The sequence below is a fragment of the Pituophis catenifer genome, unplaced genomic scaffold, assembly GCF_029215685.1.
Source record: "Pituophis catenifer annectens isolate HBS135680 unplaced genomic scaffold, rPitCat1.0.hap2 SCAF_11, whole genome shotgun sequence".
Lineage (NCBI taxonomy): Eukaryota > Metazoa > Chordata > Lepidosauria > Squamata > Colubridae > Pituophis > Pituophis catenifer.
Window position 1 is genome coordinate 15,331,457 of NW_027256891.1, and position 13,025 is coordinate 15,344,481.

General features: G+C 43.2%; 1 protein-coding gene across 1 annotated transcript in view; it reads left to right on the top strand.

Annotated features, from left to right (window-relative positions):
- Positions 1 to 379: 379 nt before the first annotated feature.
- Positions 380 to 13,025, top strand: part of TMLHE (trimethyllysine hydroxylase, epsilon) — a 43,654-nt gene continuing 31,008 nt past the window's right edge. The window contains exon 1 of the mRNA XM_070951931.1: positions 380 to 435. The gene's annotated coding sequence lies outside the window, so the exon portion shown is untranslated. The remainder of the gene's footprint in view (positions 436 to 13,025) is intronic.

The following is a 13,025-nucleotide window of genomic DNA, read 5'->3' on the forward strand; positions in this document are numbered from 1 at the left end:
AAAATAAAGTAATAAATAAATAAATAAATAAAGCAATAAACAAATAAATAAATAAATAAATAAATAAATAAATAAATAGATAGATAGATAAATAGATAAATAAATAAAGCAATAGATGACCATACAAGACTACAACTCAGGATCTCGCGAATAACCGCGCAATTATTCCCTTTCCTACAAGGCAAAAGGTGGAAAAGAAGGAAAGGGGCATTTTTATTTTTATTTTTTTTAGCCACATGATCGATTGGGATCCGGAAGTGTCTTGGCGCATGCATCTCTTCCCCTTTGCGCTCTTCTCTTTCCCTTTCTTTCGGTAGGGGCGGGGTGCTTCTCGGGTCCGCTCTGCTCCGACGCTCTATGGTTGGCTGCTGCCCTTCTCCTCCCGGAGGGGCGGGGCTGGGTAGGAGTCCCTCTGCCGTCCCGAGACCCCGCCAGGTAAGCGAGTCCCTGCCTCGGGGGCTGCAGGAATGGGGAAAAAAAATGTAGGGAGAGAAAAGAAATAGGGGAGATTGGGGGAGGGGGGTGGGGGTGGGGAGGCTGGAGAACTTTTGGGGTTCCTGGAGGGGGTCTCTTACTTAACTGCATTTCATTGAGAGGGAAGCTCAAGAAAGAGTGTTTCTGAACATGTTCAGAGTGCATTTGCTCTGCATAGGGTCTGGGGGTTGGAAGATGCATGAAAGCGTTTGAAAGGAATGAAGCCATTGGTTCCCCAAGGAGATCCTAGAGGCTATTTTTGTTGTTGTTGTTGTTGTTGTTGTTGTTGTTGTTGTTGTTGTTGTTTTGTTTTGTTTTTCCTTTCCTTTCCTTTCCTTTCCTTTCCTTTCCTTTCCTTTCCTTTCCTTTCCTTTCCTTTTTCTTCCCTTCCCTTCCTTTCCTTTCCTTTCCTTCCCTTTTTCTTCCTTCCTTTCTTTTCCTTCCCTTCCCTTCCCTTCCTTTCCTTTTCTTCCCTTCCCTTCCCTTCCTTCCCTTTTTCTTCCTTTTCTTCCTTTCCTTTCGTTTCCTTCCCTTCCCTTCCCTTTTTCTTCCTTCTTTTTTTCTTGTCCTTTCCTTTCCTTCCCTTTTTCTTCCTTCTTTTCCTTTCCTTTCCTTCCCTTCCCTTCCTTTCCTTTCTTTCCTTTTTCTTCCTTTCCTTTCCTTTCCTTCCTTTTTCTTCCTTTCCTTCCTTTCCTTCCCTTCCCTTCCCTTCCCTTCCTTTCCTTTCTTTTCTTTTCCTTCCCTTCCCTTCCCTTCCCTTCCCTTCCTTTCCTTTCTCTTCCTTTCCTTCCTTTCCTTTCCTTTCCTTTCCTTCCCTTCCCTTCCCTTCCCTTCCCTTCCCTTCCTTTCCCTTCCCTTCCTTTTTCTTCCTTTCCTTTCCTTTCCTTCCCTTCCCTTCCTTTCCCTTCCTTTTTCTTCCTTTCCTTCCTATACTTCCCTTCCCTTCCCTTTCCTTTTTCTTCTTTCCCTTCCCTTCCATTCCTGAGTGATTTGCTTAACAACCATGGTAAAAGGGATAAAACCGAGTGCAACTCATCTAACAAACACATCTCTTAGCAATGAAAGGTCCCATCCCAATTGTGATCGTTAAGTCAAGGACTACTTGTATAAGTGTCCTTCAAGATATGCTTGTGGGTATCATATGTGGTGGACATGTGTAGAAGCAAAAAAATATTGGGCAAGAATTCGTATGTGGTTGGAGAAGATGACGCAGCAGCAAATTGATTTAAAACCTGAGATATTCCTGTTGGGGATTTTACCAGAAATGTATAGTAAAGAAAATGTATATTTGATTATTCATGTAATAATTGCAGCTAGAATTGTATTTGCACAAAATTGGAAGGGTGAAGAGATCCCTACAGATGAAAATGTGATTAAGAAAATATTAGAATGTGCAGAAACGAATAGATTAACACTTGCAATTAAAGGAAAGGAAGAATCTGATTACTATAATATATGGGATTTATTTTACCAATGGTTAGAGAATAAATTTGAAAGCAATGTATTATAAAGTTAAGTAAGTTAAGAAGGGAAATGTAACAATAGATATGTTAAGCTAAAATTTCTGCATATTTGAAGGACCGTTCGAATGAAAGATATGTACTGGAATGAAGAAGATGGATTGACTATATACAAAACAAATATGGGACTAAAAAGTTGCAAATAGCTTATGAATGAAATATTCAGATGATTTCTTTTTTTTTTTTTCTTCTATTTTGATATCTTAGTATCTATGGCGGAGTTAAAGAGTAAGGGGAAGTTAAGAGTTTATAGTTAGTTTGCTTATGTTAGATTATGTTTGTTAAATGCAATACCCTGTATTTTGCTCTGGGAAGTCGGGGGGGGGGGGGGGAGAGGGGAAGAGGTGGGGGAAGGGGGGAATTTGTTTGTAAAATATTTTAAAACTTTTCAATTAAAAAAAAATAGATATGTTAAGTATTAAGTATTAGTATTAAAGTAAGAATAGATATAAATAATGAATATGGTGGTACGTTTTAACTATATACATACACACACACACACACACACACACACACACACACACTGGTGGTGGAAAATCCAGACTGCATGGATGCCACTGGCCATTAGATGGCACCAAAGAGAGGCAGAGGAATCTGAACTCTTTCCTGCCATCTAAGGAGCACCAATAGATTAGCAGCTCCGAGCTAGTAATTCTGAAATATGCAGGATTGGAATAGTTCACATTATTTTGACCCGGCAAGGCCCCAAAAAAGCAGCTCTTAACCCAATATGACAGGAAGGGTCTGAGAAAGAATTCTAGTGGTGGAAGAAGGAAGCCTTGACTGGCGAAAACCAGCCGTCTCTTTTTAAATATTTGAGATCTCCCCTGGAGATCAAAACAACGGTTGTAGGATTTGGCTAGTCTAGAGAAAAGAAGGACTAGGGGGGACATTTAACAGATTAACAGAGTTGGCAGGGACCTTGTAGGTCATCTAGTCCAACCCCCTGCCCAAGCAGACCCTACACCATTTCTGACAAATGGCAGTCCAATCTTTTCTTGAAAGTCTCAAGTGATGAAGCTCCCACAACTTCCGAAGGCAACTTCTGTTCCATGGGTTGATTGCTCTCACTGTCAGAAAGTTCCTCCTTATTTCCAGGTTGAATCTCCCCTTGATCTCCCCTTTCCATCCATTCATTATTCCTTGTCTGGCCTTCAGGTGCTTTGGAAATGATAGCAGTTATGATAGGGGGGTGTCAAATTTATTTTCCAAAGCATCAGAAGGTAGGACAAGAAACAATGGATGGAAACTAACCAAGGAGAGAAGCAACCTGGAACTAAGGGGAAACTTCCTAACAGTGAGGACAATTAACCAGCGGAACAGCGGAACCCTCCAAGAAGTCGTGGGTGCTTCATCAGTGGAGGTTTTTTAAGAGGAGACTAGACAGTCACTTTTCTGAAATGATAGGATCTCCTGTTTGAGCAGAGGGCTGGACTAGAAGACCTCCAAGGTCCCTTCCAGCACTACTCTGATTCTAATAATTCTTCGGATTCTGAAAAATACCTGGGGGGTGACCTTTGCTGGCAGGTGAGGCTGTTGGGTCACTTTTCCTGATGGTTTACATTCCTTCAAGGGATGGAACAGACCAGGGACAGGGGCAAAAACATCTGTTTTTAGATAGAGAGAGAGAGACAGAGAGAAACAGAGAGACAGAGAGAGAGAGACAGCAAAGTGGAAATACAGATCTCTTAAGAGTCCCTGAATGAGCTCAGTATCAACAATTGAGACTTTTTAGCAGTGTTATTTCTTCAACCTTTTATGACCCAGTGCCCTGCAGATGTGCTGGGAATTTAATTGCCATATTTGCCAGTCCAATCTATCTGTGTGGCTGCTAGGAGTTGAAAAACAACTGGATGGCATCTAATCTACCAATTGCTAATCTACCAGTCGTGATTTTTGCTGGTGGGGCATTTCAGACATTTAATGCCACTAGAGGTAAGCAGGTTAGTTTATTTCTCATTTATTGGTTAGACTGGCCTCCTGCAGGGTGGATTTGATTTAAATCGAGTTGATTTAAATCACAATTTAAATCATGATTTAAATCACTAGTAAAAAGGCTTGATTTAAATCAACTCGATTTAAATCATAATTTTTAAAGAGCAACTGTCATCTCTGCTACTCCTTTGACCCACTGTTGACTCACCGATAGTCCCAGCGTTGCAGAATATACAGCCTCATGCTACATAACTAAGCTCCATTTCATGCTGAATAAACTAAATTATTTATGTATCTTAAATAGAAAACTATCTTACGATCGATTTTACCCCAAAAGTTTTTTATTAAAATAAATTAAATTAAATTAAAATCCGATTTAAATAAAAAAAAACTGATTTTTTTTTAATTTTTTTAAAAAAATCGTTGATTTTTATCCACCCTGGCCTCCTGCCTTTCCTCCAGCCAAGGGATGGCAGATTTAGCACTCCCTCGTTCATTTGTTTCTTCCAAACAACAACCCTGGGAGGTGGGAAGGAGCTTCTATAGTTGTAGATGGACTTCAACTCAGCTCTTTCCTCTTCTGATTTGAATCGAGGCTGGGGTGTTACTTGATTAGAATTCTCTTTGGAGATTCTCAATCATCTCATGGATTGTCCCAAATGTGGTTTTACAAAAGGCAACTAGAATTTCTTGTTTTGTTTTGTTTTTCTTGGAAAAGGTTTCGCCTCTCATCTCAGAGGCTTCTTCAGTTCTGAAGAACTGAATAGGGAGAAGCTTCTTGGATGAGAAGTGAAATGTTTTCCAAGAAAACAAAACAACAAGAAAATCCAGTTGCCTTTTTTGCAAAAAACACCTTTGGGATTTGATTGGGTTGAAATGCTGTTTACTTGGTTGACTCAGCCTTCCATCCTTCCGAGGTCGGTAAAATGAGGACCCAGATTCTTGGGGGCAATGTGCTGACGCTGTAAACCGTTTAGAGAGGACTGTAAAGCCCTGTGAAGTGGTATATAATTTTAATATTTATTTTAATTGACAAGTTTTAAATTATGGGCCAAATTTATAAATTATTTTAACTTTATTTTTAACTGTGATGTTTGTATAGATGTTTTTTATCTGGCTGTTCACCGCCCTGAGTCCGAAAGGAGAAGGGCGGTATAGAAATTCGAATAAATGAAATGAAATGGAATATAAGTCTAAGTGCTATTGCTATTAGGAGCCTGATGGCACAGTGTTTAGAATGCAGTATTGCAGGCTAACTCTGCCCACTGCCAGCAGTTCGATCCTAATCAGCTCAAAGTTGACTCAGCCTTCCATCTTTCCAAGGTGGGTCAAATGAGATCCCAGATTGTTGGGGGCAAAATTCTGACTCTGTAAACCGCTCAGAGAGAGCTGTAAAGCACTGTAAAGCAGTATATAAGTCTAAATGCTATAGCTACTTTCCTTCCTTCCTTCCTCCCTCCCTCCCTCCCTCCTTCCTTCCTTCCTTCCTTCCTTCCTTCCTTCCTTCTCTCCCTTCCTTCCTTCCTTCTCTCCCTTCCTTCCTCCCTCCCTCCCTCCCTCCCAGTGGTTAGAATGCAGTATTGCAGGATAATTCTGCCCACTGCCAGCAGTTCGATCCTGACCAGCTCAAAGTTGACTCAGCCTTCCATCTTTCCAAGGTGGGTCAAATGAGATCCCAGATTGTTGGGGGCAAAATTCTGACTCTGTAAACCGCTCTGAGAGGGCTGTAAAGCAGTATATAAGTCTAAGTGCTATTGCTACTTCCATTCATAAATTGCAGAGCTAAAGTAGAGATTTTTGGCACATATGCAAACACAACATCTTGGAGTAATTAAGTGCTTATCTCTAAATCATACTATTTAGATTTTCCAGTATTGTGGGTTCAGGGTCGATCCATTGCAATAGACTGAAGAATTATGAAAGGCATGAGCTTGTAACCTGTGGAGACCTTGCTGTTCCCTGAGATTGGAGGTTTTCTTGCAGACATTTCATTACCCAACCAGGTAACATCATCAGTGCTCGGATGGAGTGATTCTGTTTATAAACTAGGGCCTTGCCCTGTCAGTGTTGGTGCAACTGTTCCTAATTGTTTTGAGTTGGTAGTTCTTTGATGGGGGGGGGTATATGGTTTATTGCTTGATTGTTGGTTTCAGACCAACTCTCAAATAGACAACTCAGACCAATATTCTCTTCCTTTGGTAGCTTGTAACCTGGTGCCCTTGAAATGTCTTGGACTACTAATCAATAAGTGGAAACTAATCAAGGAGAGAAGCAACTTAGAACTAAGGAGAAATTTCCTGGCAATGAGAACAATTAATCGGTGGAACAACTTGCCTCCAGAAGTTGTGAATGCTCCACCACTGGAAGTTTTTAAGAAGATGTTGGATAACCATTTGTCTGAAGTGGTGTAGAGTTTCCTGCCTGGGCAGGGGGTTGGACTAGAAGACCTCCAAAGTCCCTTCCAATTCTGTTATTCTATTCTACACTTCCATAGACCCCCATTTAGCATATCTAATGGGTATGGTTCAGAGGTGGGTAATTTTAATCTGGTTCACCGAACCGGTTGTTCCAAGGAGTAGCTGACCCTGCCCACCCTCCCTCTCCAAGGAGTCTCCATGCGGCCTATTTTGGAGGCTCTGGGAGGGCGAAAAATGGGCCTAACAGAAGTCCGGAAATGGGCCTGTTTCCAGGCTCCGGAGGGCCTCCAGAGTCCAGTGGAGGCTGTTTTCGCCACCTGGAGGCTCGAGGAAAGGCCCTGGAGCCTGGGGAGGGTGAAAACGGTCCCCTCCTGATAGAGGTGCAGGAGGCCAATTAGGCCATGCTCCCATGGCCACGCCCACCCATCAACCGGGCAGTGCTGGTTGCTGAAATTTTTCAATCCCACCCCGGGTGTGGTTTATGGGTGTCCTTGCTTCAAAGAATAAAGGAAGCAGGATTTCTGAGTTGGCCAGTTGTAGGGCGTTTTACTGGGAGAAAATTGGAGTTTGGGATCTCCTGGGTTTGGGCCCAGTGGTGTTTATCCAAAGGAACCAGGGTGGATTTGATTTAAATCGAGTCGATTTAAATCACAATTTAAATCATGATTTAAATCACTGGTAAAAAGGCTTGATTTAAATCAACTCGATTTAAATCATAATTTTTAAAGAGCAACTGTCATCTCTGCTACTCCTTTGACCCACTGCTGACTCACCGATAGTCCCAGTGTTGCAGAATTTACAGCCTCATGCTACATAACTAAGCTCCATTTCATGCTGAATAAACTAAATTATTTATGTATCTTAAATAGAAAACTATCTTACGATCGATTTTACCCCAAAAGTTTTTTATTAAAATAAATTTGATAAAAATCAAAAAAATCCGATTTAAATTTAAAAAAATCTGATTTTTATTTTTTTTTTAAAAAAAAAATCATTGATTTTTATCCACCCTGAAAGGAACCTTTTACAACACAACCGAATTGCTCTCTGTTTGTTTTTCCTGAATCCCTAGGAATTACTCTCCTCTTTTGACATCTCTCGATGCAATCTGAACCTGATCTGACTTTTCCCAACTGAGGTTTGTCCTCATGAATCATTTTCAAATGTTCAGGGACTCAGAGGAAAACATGGGGTGGAAGGTTAAGTAACCTAATATCTGAGTTTCTTTCCATTATTGCAGCCTGGATAAACAGTGCATGCGTGTGCGTTAGAGCTGGATGCTTATGTATCTGGGAAGGTAAGCCAATAAGTGCTTTTGGCAAAAAAAGGAACAAAGTGTTTCTTATTGCTCAGTGTAGTCTTTTATTGTAAAACGATCAAGGGGTCTGGAGGCTAAACCGTGCCATCAATGGGGAACTGGGTAGGTCAAGTCTAACGAAGATAAGGACTAGGGGTGATATTTATTGGTTTGATTTATATGCCGCCCTTCTCCGGAGATTCAGGGCGGCTTACAATGCGTTAAGCAATAGTCTTCATACTTTTTTATATACCTGCTTAGTAGGGCTTTTGGGGGCCCCCCCAAGCGGTGTTCTTTTTTTATACAAAGTCATCTTATTGCCCCCACAATCCAGGTCCTCATTTTACCTACCTCGGAAGGATGGAAGGCTGAGTCAACCTTGAGCCTGGTGAGATTTGAACTCGCAGTAATTGCAGGCAGCTGGCAACTAAGTGCTACTTAACAGCACTTTAGTCCGCTGCATCATCAAGGCTCTTCATATGATAGTCTTCCAGTACTTGAGGGCAGAGGTGGGCTTCAAAAATTTTAGCAAGGGGTCCTCTGCCCGGGTGTGGCCATGGTGGGCGTGGCCTAGCCAGCCTCCTGCACCACTGTGTGTGGGGGGGGGGGTTGCCCTTCCCAGGCTCTGGAGTTTTTCCTGGAGCCTCCGGGAGGGCTAAAACGGCCTCCCCAGGCTCCAGAGGCCCTCTGGAGGCTGGAAACAGGCCCGTTTCCGGCCTTCCCAAACTTCTCATTCTCTCAGCCCTGCTTTACTGAAATTGGTGCAGCTTTTTTCCCAAACCTGGAGCTCTTCTGGATGTTATATTGAAAAGCTGCCGTCCTTACTTTACCAGAAACATGATAGCAGTGTTCCGGTATCTCGGGGGCTGCCACAATGAAGAGGGAGTCAAGCTATTCTCCAAAGCACCTGAGGGCAGGACAAGAAGCGATGGGTAGAAACTCATAAGCAGGAGGTTGGACTAGAACAGAGGTCAGCAACCTGCGGCTCTGGAGCCGCATGTGGCTCTTTCACCCCTCTGCTGTGGCTCCCTGTCACTCAAAATATGCATCACAACCTCCAATGTGCGACACCCTCCGGCACGCGATTTATTGAGCTTTTCAACCCCTGGTAGGCCAACCATGGATAAATCCAAGAAAAGAAAAGTTTCAGAAGAAAACAGAACATTTAATTCAACTACATAGGCTAGTTTTGTGGCCGCTCAAGAAATAAGTCAGGCACGGGAAGGGTTTTGTGGCTCCCGGTGTTTTCTTTTCTGTGGGAAACGGGTCCAAATGGCTCTTTGAGTGTTTAAGGTTGCAGACCCCTGGACTAGAAGACCTCCAAGGTCCCTTCCAACTCTGTTATTCTGTTTCTGAAGAGCTCCAGGTTGGAGAAAGCTGGAGAACAAAGGAGCTGGGAAGTGGCTGATGGTTCTTGTAACTACAGGTGGCTCTTGCTGTTCCCATCCTGCAGTCAGCAAGGCAGTCTCAGCTTCTCCTGAACGTTTGAAAATAAAAGCCAATTGGCCAATTTTTTTCTACAAGGGTGATCTTTGTTCTGCCCAGCTACGTGCCAAATGAACAGATGAAAAGTCTTCAGAGGAGCTTCAAAGGATGAGCTGAGTTAATGGACCAATTAATACACTCGTTTCCAATTAGAAGACCTGGGATGACTTAGAAAAATCGCTAAAGGGTGACAAAGGAACCAGTCAGGGACGCTCTTATACCCTTGACAAATATCGGTTGCAAAGTTAGTGCAATCTCTTGCTTGCCTTTTAATCATCCAAGAGTGAATAGCATTTAGACTTATATACTGCTTTATAGTGCTTTATGGCCCTCTCTAAGCCGTTTACAGAGTCAGCCTTTTGTCCCCAACAATCTGGGTCCCCATTTGACCGACCTCGGAAGGATGGAAGGCTGAGTCAACCTTGAGCTGGTCAGGATCGAACTGCTGGCAGTGGGCAGAATTATCCTGCAATACTGCATTCTAACCACTAGGAAGGAGGGAGGGAGGGAGGGAGAGAAGGAAGGGAAGGAAGGAAGGAAGGAAGGAAAGAAGGAAGGAAGGAGTAGCTATAGCACTTAGACTTATATACCGCTTTGCAGTGTTTACAGCCCTTTCTAAGTGATTTACAGAGTCACCTATTGCCCCCCATATGTGCGAGGGGAACCTTTACCGTTACTTTATGTGTTATAAATAGTCTGTTCCTGGGGACAGTAAAATTTAGGCTCACAAAATTAACCTTTTCCCCCCCTTTCCTTTCTTTAATTTGCTTCCTCTGGGATCTCACCGGAAGGAAGAAAAACATTCTCCTTGAATTTGACAATAAAGGGGCTTCCCAGCAGATCCCAGAATTCATTCATGACATTTTGAGGGAACCAGAAGATTTTTCAAGCTTGTGTGTGTGTGTGTGTCTGTCTATCTGTCTTTCTCTCTGTGTGTCTGTGCCCAAAGCTAACAGCTGCATCAACGTGGCTTTTCTCTCTCATTGGAAGACTGTCTGCTTTTCTCCCCCTTCCCCTCCTTAAATACACACACACACAGAGAGCAGCTAAAAAGCCAGCCCACAGCCGAAGCACCACGGAGCTCTCTCGACTCCCCCGTGCAGCGTTGGGGAAGGGCTCGACCAGGAACCAAAAAGATGCGCTTTCGTGGTTGACGGGCAGCAGTCCACACGGACTCCCGTTTTATTGTAACATGTAACAGTAACAGCTGGAAGGGACTTTGGAAGTCATCTAGTCACGCAGGAGACCTGTACTAGGGATACCAACAGGGGTAAAATGCTCCTGGTTCGGACCGGATCGCCCGATCCGGTAGTGATGGCGGTGGATGGTTCGGAGAACTGGTAGCAAAAACCCCTGCCCCCCCCCCCCACTCTCCATGCCCAGCTGAGCCCCGCAATCATCAGAGGCTTTTTTTAAAAAAATTATTTTTAAAAACATTTTTTCTACAACCTCTTCGGCTGAAAAAATGCTTTTAAAAGTAAAAAAAAAAAAGAGAGAGAAGTTAGCCACGCCCACCCAGTCACACTACCCACCAAGCCACGCCCACAGAACCGGTAGTAACCAATTTTACATTTCACCACTGCCGACCTTTCTGATCGACAAGCTCAGCGTCTTAGCCACTGAGCCACCTAGTAAGCCTTCAAAAATTGCATTTTTGCTTCCCCCCCCCCAAACTCTATCCTTTCGTGGACGTGTCTGTTTTGCTGGCGCGTGGGCCCTCCCTGCTGTTAACCTCTGCTGAAGAACTGGTTGAAGATTTTTAAAAAATTCTGTTCGCCTTAAATTTGGCAAGTTTAAGCGAAATATAGCCGAGGGTGCCTCTTCCCAGTGACTCACTCAGGCACGGCTGGGAAAAGCTGTTGAAGCTGCAAAAAAAAAAACCTCCTTGGCAAACTCCTTTGCCTGCCTGCCACCCACCAAATCCTAGAAGTAATTCTCATTTCAGTTTCCCCAGAGAGAGGACAACGTGCTCAGCGTCTCTGTCGAAACACCCGCGGAATTAAGAAAGCCAAACTTTCAGACTTTTTATAAAAAAAAAACAAAAAAAAACCTCCAAATATTGAACAGTGACGCCTACCGGAGCTGTTCTTTTCATCGGCTGTTTGCAATGAAGCAGATGGAAGGCAATGTGGCACTTCGCTGGATTTAAAAGAAAAATCCAGCTGCTTGGTCCTAAGTCCACCTTCCCTCGGCTAGAGAGCACTTGAAGGATTGAGAATATCGGGTAAGCTTGCAATTCTGTTCCTGCATTAAGCGAGAGGAAGAGAGAAGGGGCAGGGAAGGGAAGGAGGAAGGGAAGGATGGGAAAGCTAGAAATTTGCATTCGGGAAGGAGATATAGAAGCATAGCCAGCCGCACAAACAGGCTGAAGAACAGTTTTTATCCGTGGGCTGTCAGACTCCTGAATGCGAAATTTATTTATTTATTTTTATTGTTTCAATTTGTATACCGCCCTTCTCCAGCAGGACTCAGGGCGGTGAACAGCCAGAATAAAACAGAACATACAAAATTTAAAAACAGTTTAAAAATTAAAAATTAAAAATTTTAATGGTTAAAAATATTTTTGGCCGCAATTTAAAACAACCCAATTAAAATCAATTAAATTTAACCAAAACAGTGGGATCAAGCCATCCCAGCTAGGTGAAATAAATAAGTTTTCAGGGCCCGACGAAAAGTCCGGAGGTCTGGTATTGTATGTATCTCTGGGGGGAGGTTGTTCCAGAGGGTGGGCGCCGCCACAGAAAAGGCTCTCCCCCTGGGGGTTGCCAGCCAACACTGTCTGGCGGACGGCACCCTGAGGAGGCCCTCTCTGTGCGAGCGTACTGGCCGGTGGGAGGCTATTGGTGGCAGAAGGCGGTCTCGTAAATACCCCGGCCCTAAGCCATGGAGCGCTTTAAAGGTGGTCACCAACACCTTGAAGCGCACCCGGAAGATCACCGGGAGCCAGTGCAGCTCGCGCAGGAGAGGTGTCACATGGGAGCGCCCCGTCGCTCCCATAATCCCCCGCACGGCCGCATTCTGGACCAGCTGGAGCCTCCGGGTGCACCCCAAGGGGAAGCCCCATATAGAGAGAAATAACATCATGACTACATAGTACAATGGACTTGCAGGGCCGGGCGCAACATGTAACATGTTAACACGGGTACAATAGGACTGAGTGTTTTGTTAGTATGATTTATTGGGTTAGGGGTTTTCTGTCTTCACTGTGAGTTGTTTTGTGCTGGGGGATATGCACTGTGGGAGCTCAACCAATCTCTTTCTTTTTAAAGTTTTTTATTAATAATACAAATTTAAAAACATTGGACAGGGTTTGATTTTTCCAATTTAGACATTTTCATCAATTATTACCTTGCAACAAATACAATTCCTGATCGCTATACATACTTATATTATTCATCACATTTCAAACACGTGAGTTCTTTCATCGGTGAATGTTACATCACTACCCAGTTCATTCCTATCTATCACAGACGACTAGCGTAAAGGTTTCTAAACATTGAACTCATCAATAATCCTTTATCACAGCATTCTTCCTCCTCTCCATGCAATAATAAAATTTGTTCCAGATTTCATAATACTCTGATTCGCTCTTATCCTTGAGTTCCAGCATCAATTTCCATTGTCCATTTCCGGACAAGTTAAGATTTTAGCTATTTCTTCTTCTATGGGCGTCTCTTTATTTTTCCATTTTTGTGCAAAGGCCAATCTTGCTGCTGTTAATATGTGTAACACTAGATGCCCTTATTGTATCTCATTGTACATATGTTGTACACTGACAATAAAGGTTTGAAATTTGAATTTGAATTTGAAGAAGAGAAAAATATGGGGAGCCAGAGAAAAGGAGGAAGAGGAATGGAAAGAAGGGGTCTTCAGTAACAGTAGAGTACGAAGGGACCT